Below are 18,484 nucleotides of genomic sequence, written 5' to 3'. Positions count from 1 at the left end.
GACAACGCATCATAATACACAAGCGTAGATATTAGTTATAAATTATTATTTTTGTTTTAACTTTAATTGTTAATATGCTTCTGAAGAAAAACAAACTAATCGACGACACAAAATAAAATAAAACTAAATTAATCATTTGAAAAAGTCTATATAATAAATTTATAGAAAAACACTCGAAACAAATTTATGAGTTTGTTTGAATGTTTAATTCGTTTGATATTTTTTTTTCGTATGTTCTAACTTTCACGGACTTCAGCGTGAAAGGTTGCTGGAATTTAAATTAAATTTATAATAAATGTTAAAAGCTTGTGAAATACTAGAACTCTTTTCTTCTCGCGTTTGTTTGAATTATATGACTAATATGTTATGGCATATTCAACTAAACTGGGAAGCAGCGCTGTATTTTGTTTACGTGCTAATGTACATGTAGATTTAAATAGTCAACAAAACTTAATATGACTCCGCGAGCACCACAGTCTTTCCTCTGACATATAATACAGGGGCGGATCTAGCCATATTAAAAGGGGGGTCCCAACTCAGGACAAAAGGGGCGGGGTCCAACTATATGTTCCCATTCAAATGCATTGATCGGCCAAAAAGAGGAGGGTTCAAACACCCGGACCCCCTCCCCCTGGATCCGCTAATGTAATAGTTCTTATTAATTGCCTCGAAAAATATCACTCATACGAAAGATGTCTATGCCAGCACGAAACTGACGGGTCGGTGTGAACATGACATGACACATTTAATTGTATTGCAATACATGTATTGTAATCTTTCTTTTAACATAAGCAGTATTGTTCATATGTTCAATTAATTTATTAAACTTTTCTAGGAGTTTTTGCTTAATTTTATTCTAATAATACGGTAGAGAATTAATATTTCCTGCAGGAAAAAAATGAGTAACAAGTCAACCTTCAATATTATTGCATTCATCACACAAAAGAACTACAAACAAGCTGTCCCAAGTCAGGATCATGTAATTCAGTGGTTGTCGTTTGTTGATGTATAAAATATTTGTTTTTCGTTCATTTTTGTACGTAATTTAGGTTTGCATTGTTTTATATTTGTCATTTCGGAACCTATTATAGCTGACTATGTGGTTTGGGTTTTGCTCATTGTTGAAGACCGTACGGTGACCTATAATTGTTAGTTTCTATGTCATTTGGTCTTGCGGAGAGTTGTCTGATTGGCAATCATACAACATATTTTTTATAAGATAAAGTTTAGTTCACGATTTCTGAAATCTTTCAACATCAAGAATCACTTACACAGTGAAAATTGTTTTTCTTGAACTTGAGGTGAGTGATATTTTACCCATATCGAAGTCCTAACTAATATTTCATGTCGAGTTTTTAGCATTGCATACTGAAAGAGGAAAAAAAGGAATATTGCAGCTAGACAAAGTCTTTCAATTTTATTTATTCATTCATTGTCTCACTCTGCACTGTAATGAAAGATTCGAATTACCTCTATTTTCACTACTGTCCCAGAATATTGTGCGAGTTAAAACAACACAAAAACACGCCAGTTTAATAATAACTGGAGGCTCAAAATAGCCTGTGTTGCTCATCTTGGTATATATCATATTAGACAAAGACACACTTCAACATTGTAGACGAGAAAAGTATTAATGACAAAAACAGATATGTTTTTTTTTTTATCTTATATTGGCGGTCATTTAAGTCTGTTCAGTTTCTCTCATTTATATCTTATTTAGGACTAAATGCTTAAGTTTCAGAGATATAAATCAAACACTGCATCCACGCTTATTTACTATTTAGCCATTCTGCCATCTTGCATGGTTGATATTTGGTCAATGGATACATTTTTTTGAACTAGATACCCTAGGGATTGTTTATGCAAAGTTTGTTTGAATTTGGACAAGTAGTTTCAGAGGAGAATTTTTTGGCAAAGGATTACCGAAATGTAAGACAAATTGTGGGAAATTAACTGTAAAAGGCAATAACTCCTTTTTGTAGACCTTGTTTTGCTGAAAAAGTTTGCTGTCAACAGTTTTTCTTCATGCATGGTAATATTCAGGATGATAGCCAAAAACTGCAAAATTTTCTTTCGACTATCAGTTCAAGGGGAAACAACACAACAACGGGTTGTATAATGCATTGGCAGATAACTTTTGACTGAACGAACATAAGATTTGCTATAAATGCTTTAGTTTCGGAGATTTATACGACAAAAACTGATGTTCTATTTTTAGCGATGACTGCCATCTCGGTGCACAAGCGTGGTCATATGCATCGGAATTAATTTTTTATCTACATACCCTAATAATGATTTAGGCCGAAATTGGTTTTGTTTGGCTCAGCAGATTCAGAGTGGAATATCTTTGTAAAAGCTATCAGACGACAACGACGGACGAAGGACGACAATTGATGAGAAAAGTTTAATAAATAATCTCACTTTGTCACTTTTGGCCTGGTGAGCTTTTAAAAAGGAGATATTGGCAATTTGTAAATTTTATATACACAGTTAAACATATTTTCTTGGATTGAAAAAAAAACCAAACTAATCATAATGCATCTCGTTTGAATTGTTTTATCATTTGTAATTTCGGGGCCTTTCATATAGCAGACTATGCTGCACGAATTTTACGCATAGTTGAAAGTCGTATCATGACTTTTATAGATATAAGAAGATAACATATGATTGCCAATGAGACAACTCTCCATTAAAGTCATAATTTTTAAAGATAAACCATTGAAGGTCAAAGTACAGTCTTATATGCACCATTTACTAGTTTTCTGGATCTTGAGTTGATTAAGAGAGCATGAAACTAAAAAGTCTCAATGAGTCAGTGGCAACTCAGGCGCTGATCCAGAGGGGGAGGGGGGTCCGGGGGTTGGAACCCCTTTTTTTGTTGGACGATCAATGCATTTGAATGGGGACATGTAATTTGAACCCCCCCCCCTTTTTTGTCCTGGGTTAGGACTCCCCTCCCAGTTTTTCAAAATGGCTGGATCCGCCCCTGCAACTATTTGATACCCTTTGATAATTTGATTCACTTCATGTCAAACCACCTTCTAAAAAGTCACACTTACAATTTTGTAAATATACACGTGGCTTAAGCATAGTTTCATCAAATTTATACTGTTGGTTTTTCCGTTTGAATGGTTTTACACTAGTAATTTTGGAGCCCTTTATAGCTTGTTGTTCCATGTGTGCCAAGGCTCCGTGTTGAAAGCCGTACATTGACCTATACTGGTTTACTTTTTTTTAAATTGTTATTTGGATGGAGAGTTGTCTCATTGGCACTGCACACCACATCTTCCTATATCTAAGAGCTGGTCTTGAGAGACTTCCCCTGGAACTACATATATTAAATGTCAATCTATATTGTATGGTATACGTTTATATTCTCATGCCATTTATCCTCTTGTAAAGGAATCATTTATATTGTCTCAAAGCTTAGACTATGTGCGAATTCATTCTTCAGTTGGTTCTCATATGTAAAACATGTATCGGAAGAAACTGGTATGGATTTAGACACTTTCAAGAAATATTCCTCTCATAAGATAACTAAAACTATTAGAGAACAAATAAAATTAAAATTGAAGGATTTTTATGAAAAGATAGTAAATGATAAGATATGAAGGATAACAGCAAACTCACTATTTATAATCTTGTAAGACTAAATAATACAAATGAAAAATATTTAACTTACTCAAAATTTTAATTTAGAAAACTAATAACAAAACTAGAATAAGAGATCATAATTTATTAATAGAAAAAGGAAGATATCTTAGAATGCCAATATATATAGAAGAAAGATTAACTGCAACCAATTTGAAGATGAAATTCATTTCTTTTCTATTTTGTAATAGTAACAGTAATAATAGAAAAGTGTCTTTTTATTTAATACCCAATCCAAGATCACACATTCAGGTAAATATAACAGGTGTTTTCGTCTTTCCTGTTATTTTTAGATTTCGGAGATAAAGCCACTGGTTAAAATCAAAACAGCTATAAGTTAAGCTTTACGATGTTTTATATTATATAACTTCCTCAATAGTGCAAAAGAATTACAATGAAAGTTGAATGGTAATGTTCCAAAAAGACAGAATAGATAGTTATTTCAGTAAATGGTCAATACTAAATATACAATGTAAACATGTATCAATGTAAATGCACGGCATCTCTTCAGCTTGCCCGCTGTTATCTTATGAACAAGTCACACTAGACCACGATCGCACCACGTTCAGCGCGATATAAAAAGTATTCAGATCGTGTTGAGGTCGCGGTATGGGCGGCATGACAATGTAAATTTTGGATGTGTTCACGATGCTACTACGACTTCATTACTTTTCTACAACGATTCCGCCAAGAGTATACCCCGTTTTCACCACGCTTTTTCTGCGAACTCACTACGATAATCACGATCTTGCTACGCTCATCACGTTCTTACTACGATTATACCACACTTTATCCGATTAAAAAACGATCTTAGCACGTTTCTTCTGCGATTAAAGAACGATTTTATCACGATCATTCCACGATCTTACCATGTTCATATGGCGATTTTACTACGCTCTCGGTAATATAATAACGTCAATATCATGTTGTCGGAGTCAATATAAATACTGTTCCATTCCTCCTTATTTTCATTTATACGTAGAATTCTCGATAACAACACAGACAGGCCACCAAAATCTACAATATTTTGTATTTGTGCATTTGTATTCAGATATCGCAGATCAAATTTATTCGTTCTTTGTGTAATCATACGTTTTTTGATTGAGTTAAGTCTGCTAATTGGTATTTTATCGTATGTTTTTATATGTTGTGATGTTATGCTATTGTTTCAGAAAAAGGGAGAAGGTTTGGGCCCATTAAAACGTTTAATCCCGCTGCAAATGTTTGCACCTGTCCTAAGTCAGGAATCTGATGTACAGTAGTTGTCGTTTGTTTATGTAATATATACGTGTTTCTCGTTTCTCGTTTTGTTTATATAGATTAGACCGTTGGTTTTCCCGTTTGAATGGTTTTACACTAGTAATTTTGGGGCCCTTTATAGCTTGTTGTTCGGTGTGAGCCAAGGCTCCGTGTTGAAGGCCGTACTTTAACCTATAATGGTTTAATTTTTAAATTGTTATTTGGATGGAGAGTTGTCTCATTGGCACTCACAATACATCTTCCTATATCTATCTATAGAGGTAGAGTCAGTGGGGCCTCTGATACGAATCCTGATCCAGATGAGATGTCGGATTAACCTGTCACAACGTATATTGCTGATCTATCAAGATCAAATGAAGATATTTTATTGAACAATTAATAGTTGGATGATACAAATGTGTCAAGCATGGCTGAGCTGTTGGAGACTAGCGACATTAGATCCAAATTATATACAGACGAATAAAACCTGGGGAGCATTTACATGCTTTATTTGACAATGAGAATGAGCCCGAGCATGGCTATAAGTAAAAATGGTCGTAGTAAAAACGTAGTAAGGTCGTAAGACGTGCGTGATTAGGACGGCATGAGCGTGCTAGAATCGTTCTATGGTCTTTAAAGCGGGGTTTACACAGTGTCGATTATTGCTCCCGTTTGAGATCAGACTGCGCTAAGACTCGAAAAGACTTTTAGTTAAAAAGTCGGATTACTATCCTCAATGATATGGAATGTCCTGTTATTGCCTGAACGCTGTAGTATACGTTCGTAACACTCAGACTCCTACGGATCGGAGAGTTTGGACAAGCACCCCGACAGTTAGGTGCGTCCCTTAACATTAGGGAAGTCTCAATCAATTTTGTCTAGTCGAATTACAATCGTTATTATGTCGTGACAAATTCTCTAGTATCGCGATGATCAAAATCGTAACAATGATCTGTGACTAAGAATTTCATTATCCCAGGAATTGATCACCTTAGCCGTATTTGGCACAACTTTTTGGAATTGTTGGTCCTCAATGCTTTTCTTCTTTGAATTTGTTTGGCTTTATAACTATTTGGAACTGAACGTCACTGATCAGTCTTATGTAGACGAAACGCGCGTCTGCCTTAACAAACTATAATCCTTGTGTCTTTGATAACTATTTTCTGGACAGTGTCATGTGGAACGGGCATGATCTAGAAAGATTTACCATTGCTGTATTTTTGCCGATTGAGTCCAGATTGCATCCCGAATGCGAACAGTCAAAGATACGAATGAGTCCAGCATGCCGTCTTATGACGGAAATTGATATATGAGATTTGAAAATTTTCAAAACTTTGTACTACAATGATGCACTGGGTCAGTTTATTAAGCGTGCTAGTTCACAAGGCAAATATAGAAAAAGGAAGAAATGGTATGATTGCCAATGCTTCAACTCTTCACAAACGACCAAAATGTCACAGAAATTAACAACTATATGTCAACATACTGCAAAGTCAGCTATAAAAGACCCCAAAATGATAATGTAAAACAATTTAAACGAGAAAAATAACGGCCTAACTTATGTACCAAAAAATGAACGAAAAACAAATATGGAACAGAAACAAACGACAGCCACTGAATTACAGGCGCCTGATTTGGGAGAGACACATACATACTGAATGTGGCGGGGTCAAACATGTTTGTGTGATCGCAACCTACTCCCTTACATGAAACAGTGGTGTAATAGTACAACATAAGAACGATCTATAACAATCAGTTGAAAGTCTTAACTCGACAGATGATTAAAGATACAAATACTACATGAAAATACACGTGGACGTGTCCGGGTACTTGTACATCCCAAACAAAACCAAATAGACACTAAGTACAAATATGAGAGTACTCACAGTAAGCCTAATAAACTCATCGTAGATACAAGGATTTAGATTTTGTATTCGAGCCAGACGCGCGTTTCGTCTACAAAAGGCTCCTCAGTGACGATCGAATAAAGTTCGAAATTGAAGAGTTCTTACTCGAATACATTATTCTGACTCCTGGCAGACAAGATTTTCTTTTACACCTGTCGGAAAAGCAGCAAATACTGATTTTCAATTTATATGTTTGATCAGGCACAAGTCTTATAATCCACGATCTTTTTTCCCCAAAAAAATCTATAACTTTCAGAATAAATCTTGGTAGAGCTAAACAATTAATTTTTTGTGAGAGATGCATTCATCTGTTTACTTTTCTGTTGTTTTTTTTTGTAGGTGTTTTGTTACTCAGTATTTAATGTTGTTTTGTGTACTCTTTGTCTTTTTGTAGTTTTAATACATTTCAGTACTAGGGTTTATTTCCGTTGTCATGGGCAGCCTCTTCGTGGGTGTGTTACATGCGATACGTTTTTCGTGCAGTTTTGCAACATTCAGACATTTGAATGTGTCCCTGTCGAGCTGACACAATCACAATAGCCGCCTTTCGAACGTGTCTTAAAATATTCTTGTGTTACCTATTCTAAGATCGGTTCCGGACTTCTTTTTACTTTGCTTATTGCTGTGTGTTTGTTGATTCCACATAGAATAGATGTACATGTATACATGGGGGGGTGGGGGTGTCAGATTTCACTAAACAAGTTATATATAAATTGAGGTCTAGCAGGACGGCAACAGTGCAGGCGAGTGGGTGTCCCGGCGAGGGAAGAACAAAAAATTTGCGAAAGCAAGTTTACAGATCTAACATTGTTGGGTTGATGTTTAGACGAGTTTTATATATATAATTATATATATTTATACGAGTCTAAATTCAAAACTACGTTCAAACCTATGATTGCGTTGGATAAAAACCGCAATTTTTATACTCGTGCATGTAAACCAAATTTCGTTGTAGAAAGGTCTAAAAACAGCACAAACAACATTTTCCAAAAGACCAAAATAGTGAAAAAGTATATTTAAACAAAACGCATTTGACTAACAGGTCGAACAACTGATGTTCTTTAACCCTGCTGACTGCCATTATATATATACATGCCGCATTTGTGCGGCTATTCTAAGTCGGGATTCTCTGGCCTATGTTAGTTTAGTATGTGTTTTTTTTACTACTAATTTTGGTTCCTTTATATGTTTCGGAGATATTTTTTTTATTAAATTTCATATTTGCTGAACTTGGATACAAACATACTGTTTAGATGCAAGCAAAACCTCACTTGTGGGATTTCCTCACTGTGTTGAAGACCAATTGGTGGCCCTGTGCTGTTTTCTGCTCTTTGGACGGGTTACTGTCTCTTTGGCACATTCCCAATTTTCATTCCCAATTTTAAGTTCTAAAGTTTCCAATGAGAATAATGTCATGCTTTATATTATTCTAATATTGATAGACATTATATTTGTCAATATCTAAATGGTCAGAGTCAGAATTATTTCACAACAATTATGTATGTTTAAACTCCATACAGTTGCATAAAGGACCTACATGTTGTACTTATGATTTATCTGTTCTTGTCCTGAACATGTTCGAAATATTTGTGACTGGACGTAAAGAAAATAACAATCAATTACAGCGAATCAGTTAAAAGTAATATGTAGTAATATAATAATGTTTTAGAAAAAAAATGTATAAAGCTAATGGATGTGAAGTTAGCAGCCGGTTCGTTATTCGATATTCGATATTCAATATCCAACCGGCTGCTAGCAGTCGGTTGGATATTCAAAAATTTGTTGAAAATCTTGAAAAAAAAGAAATACTTGATAACATTAAAAACATGATTTCCATACTTATAATGACTGATAAGATACGTAGGAAATCGTAAAATGACCTCTCCAAGCTGTTGTAAGTTCTCGTTGTCCTCGAATATAAACCCTTTTCTATGTTGCATATTTGTCTTTATATAATATAGATTGTTGTCAATAAAAACAACTTCAAAGATTTACTTTTATACATGATATTTCTTTAAACAAAAAGAAAAACCACTAACTCTAGAAAACATTACGAATTATAAATAGAAATATTTATGGAATGCCCAAAAAAGAAATATATATATAGACAAGTGAAAACCTATCTGAGACCGCTTAAATGAGTGTGAGACCCCCCTGGTCATTCAATGTTCATAAAATTTAATTAAATTATAGACTCTGTATATATAAAGGTTGAATTAGAAGGATTTCCCAGAATATTGTTATATTCGATATCTATGGAGGTCTTATATTGTCACTTTTCAGTTAAAAATTATCAAAATTTTAGGACAAAGGGCACAGGGCAATGGTGATGGCCCCCTGATCGTTCAATCTGCCTAATATTAAGCAGACATCTAGTCAATAGGTAGATACAAACGTGACTAAAAGGAATTTGGGTACACTTCCTGTCTTTCATGTTTACGGAGCGCCCAAAGTGCCAGTTGGATATTCAAAATATACAGTGAAAACCTACCTGAGACCGCTTAAATGAGTGTGAGACCCCCCTGGTCATTCAATGTTCATAAAATTTAATTAAATTATAGACTCTGTATATATAAAGGTTGAATTAGAAGGATTTCCCAGAATATTGTTATATTCGATATCTATGGAGGTCTTATATTGTCACTTTTCAGTTAAAAATTATCAAAATTTTAGGACAAAGGGCACAGGGCAATGGTGATGGCCCCCTGATCGTTCAATCTGCCTAATATTAAGCAGACATCTAGTCAATAGGTAGATACAAACGTGACTAAAAGGAATTTGGGTACACTTCCTGTCTTTCATGTTTACGGAGCGCCCAAAGTGCCAGTTGGATATTCAAAATATACAGTGAAAACCTACCTGAGACCGCTTAAATGAGTGTGAGACCCCCCTGGTCATTCAATGTTCATAAAATTTAATTAAATTATAGACTCTGTATATATAAAGGTTGAATTAGAAGGATTTCCCAGAATATTGTTATATTCGATATCTATGGAGGTCTTATATTGTCACTTTTCAGTTAAAAATTATCAAAATTTTAGGACAAAGGGCACAGGGCAATGGTGATGGCCCCCTGATCGTTCAATCTGCCTAATATTAAGCAGACATCTAGTCAATAGGTAGATACAAACGTGACTAAAAGGAATTTGGGTACACTTCCTGTCTTTCATGTTTACGGAGCGCCCAAAGTGCCAGTTGGATATTCAAAATATACAGTGAAAACCTACCTGAGACCGCTTAAATGAGTGTGAGACCCCCCTGGTCATTCAATGTTCATAAAATTTAATTAAATTATAGACTCTGTATATATAAAGGTTGAATTAGAAGGATTTCCCAGAATATTGTTATATTCGATATCTATGGAGGGCTTATATTGTCACTTTTCAGTTAAAAATTATCAAAATTTTAGGACAAAGGGCACAGGGCAATGGTGATGGCCCCCTGATCGTTCAATCTGCCTAATATTAAGCAGACATCTAGTCAATAGGTAGATACAAACGTGACTAAAAGGAATTTGGGTACACTTCCTGTCTTTCATGTTTACGGAGCGCCCAAAGTGCCAGTTGGATATTCAAAATATACAGTGAAAACCTACCTGAGACCGCTTAAATGAGTGTGAGACCCCCCTGGTCATTCAATGTTCATAAAATTTAATTAAATTATAGACTCTGTATATATAAAGGTTGAATTAGAAGGATTTCCCAGAATATTGTTATATTCGATATCTATGGAGGGCTTATATTGTCACTTTTCAGTTAAAAATTATCAAAATTTTAGGACAAAGGGCACAGGGCAATGGTGATGGCCCCCTGATCGTTCAATCTGCCTAATATTAAGCAGACATCTAGTCAATAGGTAGATACAAACGTGACTAAAAGGAATTTGGGTACACTTCCTGTCTTTCATGTTTACGGAGCGCCCAAAGTGCCAGTTGGATATTCAAAATATACAGTGAAAACCTACCTGAGACCGCTTAAATGAGTGTGAGACCCCCCTGGTCATTCAATGTTCATAAAATTTAATTAAATTATAGACTCTGTATATATAAAGGTTGAATTAGAAGGATTTCCCAGAATATTGTTATATTCGATATCTATGGAGGTCTTATATTGTCACTTTTCAGTTAAAAATTATCAAAATTTTAGGACAAAGGGCACAGGGCAATGGTGATGGCCCCCTGATCGTTCAATCTGCCTAATATTAAGCAGACATCTAGTCAATAGGTAGATACAAACGTGACTAAAAGGAATTTGGGTACACTTCCTGTCTTTCATGTTTACGGAGCGCCCAAAGTGCCAGTTGGATATTCAAAATATACAGTGAAAACCTACCTGAGACCGCTTAAATGAGTGTGAGACCCCCCTGGTCATTCAATGTTCATAAAATTTAATTAAATTATAGACTCTGTATATATAAAGGTTGAATTAGAAGGATTTCCCAGAATATTGTTATATTCGATATCTATGGAGGGCTTATATTGTCACTGTTCAGTTAAAAATTATCAAAATTTTAGGACAAAGGGCACAGGGCAATGGTGATGGCCCCCTGATCGTTCAATCTGCCTAATATTAAGCAGACATCTAGTCAATAGGTAGATACAATCGTGACTAAAAGGAATTTGGGTACACTTCCTGTCTTTCATGTTTACGGAGCGCCCAAAGTGCCAGTTGGATATTCAAAATATACAGTGAAAACCTACCTGAGACCGCTTAAATGAGTGTGAGACCCCCCTGGTCATTCAATGTTCATAAAATTTAATTAAATTATAGACTCTGTATATATAAAGGTTGAATTAGAAGGATTTCCCAGAATATTGTTATATTCGATATCTATGGAGGTCTTATATTGTCACTTTTCAGTTAAAAATTATCAAAATTTTAGGACAAAGGGCACAGGGCAATGGTGATGGCCCCCTGATCGTTCAATCTGCCTAATATTAAGCAGACATCTAGTCAATAGGTAGATACAAACGTGACTAAAAGGAATTTGGGTACACTTCCTGTCTTTCATGTTTACGGAGCGCCCAAAGTGCCAGTTGGATATTCAAAATATACAGTGAAAACCTACCTGAGACCGCTTAAATGAGTGTGAGACCCCCCTGGTCATTCAATGTTCATAAAATTTAATTAAATTATAGACTCTGTATATATAAAGGTTGAATTAGAAGGATTTCCCAGAATATTGTTATATTCGATATCTATGGAGGGCTTATATTGTCACTTTTCAGTTAAAAATTATCAAAATTTTAGGACAAAGGGCACAGGGCAATGGTGATGGCCCCCTGATCGTTCAATCTGCCTAATATTAAGCAGACATCTAGTCAATAGGTAGATACAAACGTGACTAAAAGGAATTTGGGTACACTTCCTGTCTTTCATGTTTACGGAGCGCCCAAAGTGCCAGTTGGATATTCAAAATATACAGTGAAAACCTACCTGAGACCGCTTAAATGAGTGTGAGACCCCCCTGGTCATTCAATGTTCATAAAATTTAATTAAATTATAGACTCTGTATATATAAAGGTTGAATTAGAAGGATTTCCCAGAATATTGTTATATTCGATATCTATGGAGGTCTTATATTGTCACTTTTCAGTTAAAAATTATCAAAATTTTAGGACAAAGGGCACAGGGCAATGGTGATGGCCCCCTGATCGTTCAATCTGCCTAATATTAAGCAGACATCTAGTCAATAGGTAGATACAAACGTGACTAAAAGGAATTTGGGTACACTTCCTGTCTTTCATGTTTACGGAGCGCCCAAAGTGCCAGTTGAATATTCAAAATATACAGTGAAAACCTACCTGAGACCGCTTAAATGAGTGCGAGACCCCCCTGGTCATTCAATGTTCATAAAATTTAATTAAATTATAGACTCTGTATATATAAAGGTTGTATTAGAAGGATTTCCCAGAATATTGTTATATTCGATATCTATGGAGGGCTTATATTGTCACTTTTCAGTTTAAAATTATCAAAATTTAAGGACAAAGGGCACAGGGCTATGGCGATAGCTCACTGATCTCTCAATCTGCCTAATATTAAGCAGACATTTAGTCAACAGGTAAATCAAAACGTGATTAAAGGAATTTGGGTACACTTCCTGTCTTTTATGTTTACGGAGCGCCTAAAGTGCCAGTTGGATATTCAAAATATATAGTGAAAACCAACCATAGACCGCTTAAATGCGGATGAGACCCCCTGGTCTTTCAATGTCCATAAAATTGAATAAAATCATAGACTCTGTATATATAAAGATTGTATTAGAAGGATTTCCCAGAATTTTGTCATATTCGATATCTATGGAGGGCTTATATTGTCACTTTTCAGCTAAAAATTATCAAAATTCTAGGACAAAGGGCACAGGGCTATGGCAATAAATCCCTGATCTCCCAATCGGCCTAATATTAAGCAGACATTTAGTCAACAGGTAGATGCAAACGTGACTAAAAGGAATTTGGATATACTTCCTGTCTTTTTTGTTTGCGGAGCGCCCAAAGTGCCAGTTTGATATTCAAAATATATAGTGAAAACCTACCTTAGACCGTTTAAATGAAGGTGAGACTCCCCTGCACTTTCAATGTCCATAAAATTGAATAAAATCATAGACTCTGTATATATAAAGGTTGTATTAGAAGGATTTCCCAGAATATTGTCATATTCGAAATATATGGAGGGCTTATGTTGTCACTTTTCAGCTAAAAATTCTCAAAATTTTAGGACAAAGGGCACAGGGCTATGGCGATAGCCCCCTGATCTCTCAATCTGCCTAATATTAAGCAGACATATAGTTAATAGGTAGGCAAAAATTATAACCTTATGTTGGAAGGGGGCAACTGTCCCCAATTGGGATTGTGAGAGATTAAACAAGCAGCTGACCACCGTCTTGGCAAAGAGAGAGACCAATTGAGCTCTGCAAATTGTGAGCTTTGGGATGAAAAAAACAGGCGCACCGGCTATGATTACCACGAATTTTATACTTTTTGAAACGCATTGAATTGGGGATATTAGTAGTTGTTTTGGGTGACCTAAAATGATTTTATTTTGGATGGTTAGGATAAAGACATACATCCTATAGCTTAGAATAGCTGGAATTAGTTGTTGAAAACGTTAATGCCCTGAGAGGTATTGCCAAAATGAACCACTTCCGATGGTACTCCCGGATGAGGAAGGATCAGTTGGTTCAGTTGATCGAAACGAAGAGCATCATTATTTGAGCTTTGTCCCAACCCTATACGAGGAAGGATATTATCACCCAAGCCAAAAAGGATGAGTTGATAGGGGTTAGCAGGATGTCGAAAGATCAACTACTGGAGAAGTTACAGGAAAATTCAGAGAAGAAAGGAAAGCCATTGGGGATAAAATGGAGGTACATCCACCATTTGTCCACTGAAGAAGGTATTTTTAAAACTACTTGAAAAATGACCCCATTATTGACATGGATGTGACGACCTACCTTGAGGTCTCTCGGATGTCAAGGGTGGAACTTATAGACAATTGTGCATTGAAAGGAAAAAAGGATCAAAAAGTCAATGTAATGCTGCACAGTGAAAATTAACCAAACAGGTAAGATGGATGATGAGAACGAGGGATAATTTCACTCGGGAAACCAGATTTTCACCTTAAACACGGACTTGCTTGAAACCTAGGCCTTGAGGAGACGGATGAAAAGATCGGAGAAAAGATTGCACAGTGGACCTCTGAAAAAAGGGCTGGACATCGAAGGCAATTGTAAAACTTCAAGTCAATATTAACAAACACCAACCGCTGGGTGAGTCCTAGTATATTGATTAGCCGGTGTGGATCAAAGCCAAGATGACTGTAATCAATGTGAAAAATAGGCAGAAAAAAAGGTAGACCCAAAACAAACGGACAAGGTTACACAGAGCTCAATCTTGTTAGCCTTAAGGATATTAATGAATTTGAGAAGGCCAATTCCACCCTGGCGGTTACTGTATCTAAAATAGATGATAGTGAAGTATACCCGCTGCACATTTCAAACGTTCGTGAACAGCGGGAGAGAGAACTCAACTTATTGCTGATCGAAGGCTACAGGTGCTCGAAACACTTTTATAGCAAGAAAGTCCTGGAGACCAACAAAGAGTCAAGATCGAGCTGCCTAAAAAGGGAAATACCAGCTGACCTTTGTCAACACCACCCATTCGATGAGAGTCTCTTTCGTGGTGTACGCGGACTTTGAGTGCACCGCCCTCGAAAACCCAGTGTCCAACGCAGCAAACCCAATCAACAGCTAATTGTTAAACGCAGTAAGCCCCACAACCAAACCCAGTAAAGCAATCTCATCTCTGGTCGTGGCATCACTATCATCCACAACTTCCTCCAACGCTATAAATAAATACATAATGTCTGACATCCTTACAATCACAGAAGTGTTGACCTTCGATGAAAGTCTTTAAAAATATAAATACCAAGTTCACGTATTCGAACCTTGAGCCGGCGCCCAACTAACCAACTCTGGAGCGGAGACCCGAATCATCATCGAAACGCAGGACCTGTTCCTCCACCAAACCGAGCGTTATCTCTTGGTAGGAGGGCGACTTCAAAAGCACGACGGCACTCCATATGCAGACGTTGATCTCATTCACAATGGTATCATGTATCTCTTCAAAACTATCTGTTATCGACTCTCCGGCCAGCCAATTGAACACATTAACGACCCCGGCATCGCCACCACTATGCTGGGAATGTTAACCTACCCCGACGACTTCTCAAAATCGCAGGGTCCCAACTGTGGCATAAGGATTCTTCCACCGATGCCGATGATGAGAACACTGGATTTGCAGCCTGCCATGGATTCATTATCACCAAGACCACCAACAAAGGATCATACTCGTTTGCCATCCCCCTGAAACATATTTTGGGATGATTCCAACAAAATATTGTACAGGCACAAACTCCCACTCGTTCGCAATTCAGATGCAAATGTCATTCTTAGGGCAGCCGCCGTCAATAACGTGGCAAAAATAATCCTGATTTAAATCTCTTGGTTCCTCCCTGACGTCACTCCTGCAGACGAAAACAAGATGCAACTGTACAAAACCATCCAGAATAAATCCAAGATCCACTGTGGATTTTGCATGAGACATTGCGATTTCATAGCCGTTCCCCAAGCCTCACAGTTTACGTGCTGCCTAGCTGCCAATAGTGGTCGCGAAAAGCCTAGATATATCACCATTGCCTTCCAAACCGACAGAGATAATGACAAAATCCATATTGCTTCCGTGTTCGATCACTGCTCAGTCGTCCACTTTAATGCCGGTTTCTCACAAAACAAGGTTGCCATAGTGTTCAAGAAGGCTGTAGACTTCAGAAAGAAATTCTACAACATTGACACCCTCCTCAGTAACGGTGGCGTCAACCCCTCTGGTTTCATTGACTTATAGCCGCTGTTTGTCATCGATGTAAGTCATCAGTCCGAGTGGACATCCAGATTCGAGCGGAATTCGAGCGTTATGTCCCCGCCAACACCAAAGAATTTGCACTTGCAATGTCCTTCAGTTCGAATCGAACGGTCAGAAGTTGAACGTCGTGTTTTAATAAATAAATGGACACCATACTGTTGCAACAAATCGTCAACACAGACCCAAAACAAGGGTTTTCCATTCTTGTCTCTGGAAACGATAGTCGCATTCTTACCTGGTTTGACCCCCTTACTTAACTACAATTTAAGGAATCGAACACCATATTGGGATTTAAGCGACATCTCTACACATTTGATCGGGCAACAAACGATTACAAAGAGGGTGAATACATTGTTAGCATCAGAAGCATCAACAGCATCCTGGTGAACAGTAGCATCATCAATGGAAGCTACGTACACGTCACCCAACAGTCCACTATCTACAGCTTTTCCCCCGCAATCGATCCCGGGATCAAGATCATTCAAAAGCCAAAAAGCATGTTGTACTTACCCGTGACCTTGAGAACCATCAATCGCATGCAGACATACCTCACCGATCAAAACGGCGATCCTATCAATCTCCGCAGTGAACATCTCACCATCCACTTCCATTTTCGCGAGGTATGCATAAATAGTCTATCAAAATACGGTTTGAACTTGATAAAGGTCAAGCTTATAAATTACAGAAAGCAGCCAAAAAGGTTGCCCGGTCAACATTCGTTTATCCCACACAAACCTGCAAGGTGCACACAAAATGTTGCTTACCCTGCGACAGATTGAAAAAGCTCCTAGAAAAGGTTCTAGTGGTATGACTCTGAAAATAAGCACTACCCAATTGAAGAAAAACATTAAAAAAGAAAGGGGATTCCTACCCAAGTTAGCGAGAACTTGATAAAAGGTCAAGCTTATAAATTACAGAAAGCAGACAAAAAAGGTTGCCAGGTCAACATTCGTTTATCCCACACAAACCTGCAAGGTGCACACAAAATGTTGCTTACCCTGCGACAGATTGAAAAAGCTCCTAGAAAAAGTTCTAGTGGTATGACTCTGAAAATAAGCACTACCCAATTGAAGAAAAACATTCAAAAAGAAAGGGGATTCCTACCCTAGTTAGCGGGAATGGCTATGCGAGCCCTCCATATTTTGGCGAACACAATTCTGCCAGCATGAAGTGTTGGAGCCCTTATAAGTTGCCTGTGTGAAATACAGCCGTCAATAAAACATTTGGACCTGGATTTTACATCAAACGGGGTGGTTGTGTAAGCTGTGTGAAGGTGCGTGGTATAGGTCTGTATATCTTCCCCCGCCAAGCTAACTTCAACCTATGATGACGGTTTGTACTTGAAACAACTCGATTCTACTAGGGTTCTAGTTTGATCTGATCTGGACCAAACAGTCCGTTTAAGAACATCCACCTTTTGATACAATTTTTATATATACAGAGTCAATGATTTGGTTGAATTTTATGGACATTGAAAGACCCGGGGGGTCTCAACCTCATTTAAGCGGTCTCGGGTAGGTTTTCGCTATATATTTTGAATATCCAACTGGCACTTTGGGCGCTCCGTAAACATAGAAGACAGGAAGTGTACCCAAATTCCTTTTAGTCACGTTTGTATCTACCTATTGACTAAATGTCTGTCAAATATTAGAAAGATTGAGAGATCAGGGGGCTCTTACCATTACCCTGTGCCCTTTGTCCTAAAATTTTGACATTTTTCGAATGATTTGTTTTTGTTTTTTTGGCTTTCCATATATATTTCTATTTATAGTTATAAATATTTCTAGAGTTATGGGTTTTTCTTTTTGTCTTAAGAAATATTATACACAAAAGTACATCTTTGAAGTCGTTTTATTGACAAAACTCTATATTACATATAGACAAATATGTAACATGAAAAAGGGTTTATATTCGAGGACAACGAGAAATTACGACGAGAAATTACGACAGCTTGAAAAGGTCATTTAACGATTTCCTACGTATTTTATCAGTCTTTTTAAATATGAAAATCATGCTTTTTATGTTATCAAGTATTTAATTTTCTTATAATTTTTTTCACTAAATTTTGAATATCAAACCGGCTGCTAGCAGCCGATTGGATATTGAATATCGAATAACGAATAACGAACCGGCTGCTAACTTCACATACATATAAAGCTAGTATACTAAAATGAAACTCGCATTTTATAACGTCCATCACATGCATTTCTTCTTTAGTATAGCGATAATTATTTCGACAGGAAATCTCAATTGTTGACAGTCTAGT

This window comes from Mytilus trossulus, chromosome 7 (assembly GCF_036588685.1).
Source record: "Mytilus trossulus isolate FHL-02 chromosome 7, PNRI_Mtr1.1.1.hap1, whole genome shotgun sequence".
Lineage (NCBI taxonomy): Eukaryota > Metazoa > Mollusca > Bivalvia > Mytilida > Mytilidae > Mytilus > Mytilus trossulus.
This window is presented reverse-complemented; position numbering follows the sequence as displayed.